Genomic DNA, 7,260 nt, shown 5'->3' on the forward strand with positions numbered 1-7,260 from the left:
TATTTTGGGGAATATTCTAGAATTCATGGTTCACAGACATTTAGAAGTCATGGTATAATTTCCTTCCTGTGTTCAATAAAATGTTTCTTTCTGAGAGATTGCATGAGGCAGTAGAAAGAGCGCTAAGTGAATTTTTTCTTTTTCTTTTTTCCTCTCCCCCCCCTTTTTTTTGTCAGTGTGGGTTCTAAGTGAGGGAAGGACCCTGGTCATTCTGAATTAAGGTGAACATCGAGAGTGGTCAGTGGGAAAAGTTGGTAGTAGCTTGGGATATGGGCTTATCCTGAGCCATGAGGTTGGGTTTGGAGAGGCCAGGTCTCCCTACTGTCACACATGTCACACAACTCCATGATAATGTCAGAGTCTGAGAAAGCTTCATGCAAAGAAAGCAAAACCAGAGGCTGGAGAAATGGCTCAGAGGTTAAGAGCACTGACTGCTCTTCCAGAGGCCCTGAGATCAATTCCCAGCAATCACATGGGCTCACAGCCATCTATAATGTGATCTGATGCCCTCTTCTGGCTTGAAGGTGTACAAGCAGGCAGAGCACTGTATACATAATAAATAACTCTTAAAAAAAAAAAAAGAAAGCAAAACCAATTCCATTATAGAGAAACCATCCTTGAGCTGGGGAAAGGCTCATGAATAAAACATTCCCTGGGCAATCCTGAGGACCTGGGCTCGGGTCCAGCATACATGTAAAAGCTGGCTGTGATGGCATGTGTCTATGACCCCATTGCTGAGGGAAGACAGATGGGTGATGCCTAGAGCTTCACAGCCAGCAAGTGACTCTGTCTCAAAGAGATGGGGGATGGGCTAGAGACTGATAGAGCAGGGCATCCAGTGTCAGGCCTCTGTATGTGTCACACTCACATGCACACACACACATGCACACACACACAAGCACAACACACACTTGCATGCACTCAGACATGCACACACATAACACATGTGTACATTCATGCTCATGTGCACAGACACACACATGCACGTATATACACACACCCACACACACACACACACACACACACACAGTGAGAATAAACATGAGTGAGCACAAGAGCAAAACCTCTCTGAGCTGTAGAGAAAAGCCATACTAGGGTAGAGAGGGAGAGGGCAGAAAAATGGACCTGAGAAGATGTTTATAACACATTTGGTTAATTTAGTGTCAAAGCCTTCTCAGGACGGAACAGGGGCCCAATCTTCCCAGCATGGTCTTCTTTCCAATGGTGACCTTGAGTGGCCCTGCATCCCCATCTGTTTGGTTCAAATTTATTCAGTCACTTATTGAGCATTTGCTACATCCAGGCCGTGCTGGGGCTGAGGAGGTTGCCATGACAGAGCTTCCACATGTGGAGTCACGGGACGGAATGATGCCGGGTGGCACCACAGCTGCCTAGGGAGGAGCCTGGCCTTGATGGAGGTCTCTGGGTGATGTTTTCACGGAGTCCCTTTCTCCAGATGCAGAAGGCATGGTACCCAGGACCCTTGTGGACTTTTGAGCCCTATGAAAACATTTTGTTTAAAATCAGAGACAGAATGCACCATGCAGCCTGGGTTCTATGTGTGTCTTTATATCGACACAGGTACAGAACTTTGGGCAGGTTCTTAATGGAGGAAGGCACGTGACAGCATCAGGGCCTTTAACAAAACTCTTCAGATGGGGTGGCTCACAGCTTTCAAGGTTAGAAGCTCAAGGTCATGGCTGATGCCATTTGAGGCCCCTCTCTCTCTTCTCTTTGTTGTAGGTGGCACTTTCTCTTTCTCTCCCTCCCTCTGTGTGGTGTATGTGTGTTGCATGGATGGATGTCAAGTGTGCACGCACGCGTTAATTCCTGAGGAGGCCAGCACAGGCGTTGAGTGTCTTCCTCCATCGCTCCCTGCTCTCTGGCCTTCAGACAGGGGCTCAGTGAACCAGAAGCGTGCCGAGGCTGCCTGGCCAGGGAACACCTGCCTTTGCCCCCAGTGCTGGCATCACAAGTACGCACAGCCATCCGTACTCATCTTTCTTACATGGTGCTGAGGGTTCAAACTCAAGCCCTCACATTTGCAAATCAGGCAAATCCACTGAGCCACCTCCCCAGCCTCCCACAGTGGAGTGTAGAGATCCTTCCCCTTCGTCTGCTGTCCAAGAGGGATGCTTGCTGCAGGGCTTCTGTCCCTGTCAATGTATTTCTTAGGGACTGGCCCCAAGTGTGACACAATGCCAGTAAGAGGACTTATTGGAGATCCACCCTCGTTGCTGACCTGCTGGCCTCTAGGTCTGAGGAAACAGACTACACTCTTGACAGGTCTCATGAGCTATTCTGGAGAAGGGGCCAAGCAGTGACCCCTGGGTGGGAGCCTGCAGCAGCCCCTGGAGCCTGCTCTCAATTTTTATCTTCCCTGATGCCTGTCACCTAGGGAGCTCCAGAGAACAGTTGTGCCCTCCCTGGCCTGGTGGTGGAGCTGCCCTGCATAGCTGTCCCTAGTGTGGTGTGGGGCAAGCCAGCTTGGCTTCTCACTCTTACCCTGAGGCGGGGAGCTGACTCAGCGTATACTTGTGGGTGTCTGGTCCTCATTACAGTTGGCTGACTTGGTGGTTTACAGGTTTCATCGACAACGGTCACCTCCCTTGGGGCTGGCCAGGTGTCTCCAAAGTCACTCCTGAGGAAAGGCCATAGGGGACAACTCAGGCAGCCCCAGAACATGTCCTTAAGCTGTGCACACCATGTAACCAGCTGTTGCTGGCACCACCTTTCCCTGCAGGGGCCAGCTCACTGCAGCCTTGTGGGCCTGGCCCGAGCCTGGCCAAGCTCCCTGAGCACAGCCACATGGAGGATCCATCAGCGTTTGGGTCCTCACACGGCCTGTAAGAGAAATAAACTGAAAATGTGCTAAGACCACCCCCAGCTCCTTTATTCCAGCCTCTCCCTTGAAGTGCTGTGTGTGCTCTGGGACTGGTGATTCTCAGTAATTTCATAAAAATAACTACAGTGGCAGCCCAGCAAATATCTTACTTCAGAGTCCATCCTCCTGTTGAAGCTTAGAGAACATTTTATCTCACAGTGTGGCCTCCTATTGCAGCCCAGAGGGCATCTTACTTCACAGAGGACATCCTACCTCACATAGGGCATCTTACCTCACAGAGGACATCTTACCTCACAGGGGACATCTTACCTCACAGAGGACATTTTACCTCACAGGGGACATCTTACCTCACAGAGGACATCTTACCTCACAGAGGGCATCTTACCTCACAGAGAGCATCTTACCTCACAGTGTGGCCTCCTATTGCAGCCCAGAGGACATCTTACTTCACAGGGGGCATCTTACCTCACAGGGGGCATCTTACCTCACAGAGGACATCTTACCTCACAGTGTGGCCTCCTATTGCAGCCCAGAGGACATCTTACCTCACAGGGGGCATCTTACCTCACAGGGGGCATCTTACCTCACAGAGGACATCTTACCTCACAGAGGGCATCTTACCTCACAGAGGGCATCTTACCTCACAGGGGGCATCTTACCTCACAGAGGGCATCTTACCTCACAGGGGGCATCTTACCTCACAGAGGGCATCTTACCTCACAGAGGACATCTTACCTCACAGGGGGCATCTTACCTCACAGAAGACATCTTACCTCACAGAGAGCATCTTACCTCACAGAGGACATCTTACCTCACAGTGTGGCCTCCTATTGCAGCTGGAAGAAACAGCTGGAATTAAGAATATGCAGAAGGACTGAAGTTTGTCCCTTATTTTGCAGCGTCTGGATTTTTTTTTTTTTTTTTTTTTTGCTATTAACAGCAGGAAATATTTAGAAAAATTCATGGCATTTCCAAATATCTGTCTGACAAAACACAACTAGAGTATTTCCTTTCAACTTCACATCAGTTTGTGGTTGGTTGGTTAGGGCCGTCTCCTCTGCTTTTCTTTCTACTTTTTTTTCCTATTAAAAAATGGTTTCTGTTACAACTATGTTCTTCCTTCTGTTTCTGGTTTGGTGACCCAATCATGTGGCTTTTTATTGTGGCAAACTTCACATTACTCCTCTAAAAATATACTATTGGGGGCTGGAAAGATCGCTTGGCCATTAAAAGGTAGGGCATACAAGCATATACTGTTGAATCTCAAGGTCAGGTTTTGTTTCATAAACTTTAGTGAAGTTTTGGAAAGACACAGAGTCTTATACATTTGAACAAAAGTGTTCTCTCTCACTACTCTCTGTCTCTGTGTCTGTGTCTCTATGTCTCTGTCTCTCTCTCTTTCTCTCTGTCTCTGTCTCTCTCTGTCTCTGTCTCTCTCTGTCTCTCTCTCTGTCTGTCTCTCTGTCTGTCTCTCTGTCTCTCTCTGTCTCTCTCTCTCTCTCTGCCTCTCTCTCTCTCTCTCTCTCTCTCTCTCTCTCTCTCTCTCTCTCTCTCTCTCTCTCTCTGTGTGTGTGTGTGTGTGTAGGCCAGAGGAAAAGTTGAGGAATTGGTTCTTCACCTCCACCAACTGGTTTCTGGGGATGGGATTTGAACTCAGATCGTCAATCTTGATGGCAAGCCACCTCACCCTCTGAACCTTCTCGCCTGCCTGTTTCTAATTATTTAAGCATCTGGCAGTGGATGGGACTCATTCTGGCGAAGCCAGCTGTTTCATCCTCTTTGCCTGACAGCCCGAGTAGCTCTTCCCAGCGAGGCCTTAGTAGACGATCTGACTGACTTCGCTGTTCAGGCACACCCCCATGCTTCTGGAAAACCAATGTCTCACGTAGAGCATGACCAGTTACCAGTCAGGAGACGTGTGTGCACACAGAGTCTTTAAAAACAAATTATTTATAGTTTCAATCTTTTCTTTATAACGTGCCCCAGTGAGATCACCATCAGGGAAGCAGGTTTCGTATTCCTCCTTGGAAGCCAAGGTATTTGCTTCCAAGTGAGAATTTAAAGAAAAGACCAGTGTTTCACTTCCCCCTTCCTCCTTATCTTTTTGTGGCGTAGATATATTGTGTGAGTGGTCAACGCCTCTGCCAAAGTCAACTTTTAAAATAGACATAACGTAAGAGCCGCACGCAGCTTGAACTCTGCTCCTGGTGGAGTTTTGTCTCTGAGGACTTGGCTTCCAGAGGGCTGGTTTGCCAGCCGGGAAGCCTGCAGCCCACGTTCCTCAGGAAAGAAAAATGAACGCGCCACCCCATCCATCAATGGCAGCGCTCCACGCAGCGCGGTGGACAACACTGAGGAATGTTTCCCCACTGGGGGACACACTTAGAACATGACACTGGGTGGCACCTCAGCCACAGTGACTCTGGACCCCTGTGCACAGTGTGGGACTGCTCTGGCCCCCTTGAGCAGGGCTCAGTACACACAGAAGTCTCCCAATGATGCTTGCGAGGGTCTTAGTCTTCGCCAGCGAACGTCGGTTATTAATAGTGTGTGTGAGTGCGCATGCGCGTATGGAGGTCAGAGGCCAACGTCCCACAATTGGTTCTTCCCTCTACAACCCAGGCTCAGAGGCGGATCATCAGGTTTGGTGGCAGGCGCCCCTTCGAGAGGACTTTGAAGCACTGGGGATAAAGCGCCGCTGGACACTGTGTGTGCCTCTGAGTCAGAACTTGCGGGGACTTCTAGGCGCTGAGTTGCTAGTGGAAACCAAAATAAGTGCCCGTGTGTAGCACCCAGGTGGGTTTGAGAGCAGACTCTGGCTCCCGGCGGCTGGTTCACTGCTGGTATTTTTAAGAAATGAAGTGAAAGACAAATTTAAAAGCCTTCCAGCCTTCATATTCAGGGCGGTTGGGTAATCTACAGTGCAGAGATGAGGGTCACTTAAGAACCAGGAAGGAGACTTTCCGTGTTTCTGTGAGCTCTGCAGCCTTAAACAGCTAATAGGATCGAGCCGCTGAGAGCGGGTGTGGAATTATCGCTCTGCTCCCAAACACGGCAAAGTCTGTCATCCTCCCTACCCATGACTGTGCCTGGGGTCTGAGGTCGCATTTCTAGATAAGACCTTGGAAGTGGTTGGACAGTGAGGCCTCTTACATCCTCTGTAGGTTAATACACTACGGCTTAACAGCCTGATGGGCAACTGAAGGTGATGGAAAGATCAGGAAATGGCTGTTTGCTGGAGAAGGTACTTCAGGAGCCCTTGAAGGGTGTGGCTCGTCCCCAGCCCCTCCCCCCATTCGCTTCCGTTCCTGGTGGCAGTGAGGTAGATTGCTCAGCTCCACCCTGTGTTCCCACCATGATGTTCCGACTCACCTTAGGCCTGGCAACAACGCAGCCGAGTGAGCAGGGACCGAACTCTGTAAAACCGCGTCCTCAAAGGCGTCTCCTCTTCTGAGTTGTTCATCTGGGTATTTTTTTTGGGGGGGGGGGGTTTCGAGACAGGGTTTCTCTGTGTAAGCCTTGGCTGTCCTGGACTCGCTTTGTGGACCAGGCTGGCCTCGAACTCACAGTGATCCGCCTGCCTCTGCCTCCCAAGTGCTGGGATTAAAGGCGTGCACCACCACGCCCGGCTTTTTTTTTTTATCACAGTCGAGGGAAGTTGACCGCCACTCTGAGAATGTGGCTTTGTCTGGAAACAGGGTCTCTTTGAAGGTCAGCGTCCCAACAAGGCTCTCAGGGTGAAGGCATAGTGGATCTAGCAAGAGACTTAAACCGTTGCCTGGTGTCCTCAGAAGGGAAAAGAGAAGGAGATCTGAGGTAGAGCACGGAGGAAACACTTATGTCAGATGGAGGGGGAGGATGGGCCTAGGAATACCACAGGTTGCCAGGGGCCACCAGGATCTAGGAGAGAGGCGTGAGGTGAAGACTTCCTCTGGCTTCCAGAAGGAACGAAATCTGCCTGTGCCATGGCTTTTGACCACCAGACTAGTGGAAGCGTAGATCTCTGTTAAGTTGTGGCAGCTTGCTCACAGAAACCCTCCCTGGTGAAGGGTCTTGGAAACACTCAGGAGTTTTAATCTCCTTTGCAAGAAGTCCTGCTGCTTGCCCAGGCATACACAGCAGGGGCACAGTGGCCCTCAGGGGGAGATGTTCTATCATGAACGCCGACTTTGGGCTTGTTTGCTTACTCACAGCTGTTTGTAGAACACTCTTATATGTGCCAAGCATGGAGACAGATGCCAGCCAGGCCTTAGGGTAAGACACATCTGACTTGCCATTCTGAGGCTTTTTAAAAGAAGCTATATATTCCATAAATACCAAGAAAGGGTGCTGTGTGATGGCATCTGAATGGTATAGGTCACAGTGCTGGGGACAGCGTGTGTGACTGGAGGGCTCAGAAAAAACTCCTTATGTTA

The 7,260-nt window shown here is 49.9% G+C and overlaps 1 long non-coding RNA gene across 1 annotated transcript; it reads right to left on the reverse strand.

The window, feature by feature from the left end:
- Positions 1-1,217: 1,217 nt before the first annotated feature.
- On the reverse strand, positions 1,218-6,242 carry LOC311608102. Its single transcript, XR_014782833.1, has 4 exons — positions 6,218-6,242; positions 3,657-3,681; positions 2,506-2,844; positions 1,218-1,500 (listed from the first exon to the last, which is right to left on the reverse strand). It is a non-coding gene; the product is annotated as an uncharacterized lncRNA (long non-coding RNA).
- Between the last annotated feature and the right edge of the window lie 1,018 nt (positions 6,243-7,260).

Source organism: Acomys minous, assembly GCF_964271855.1.
Source record: "Acomys minous genome assembly, chromosome: 11".
In the NCBI taxonomy this organism is placed as follows: domain Eukaryota; kingdom Metazoa; phylum Chordata; class Mammalia; order Rodentia; family Muridae; genus Acomys; species Acomys minous.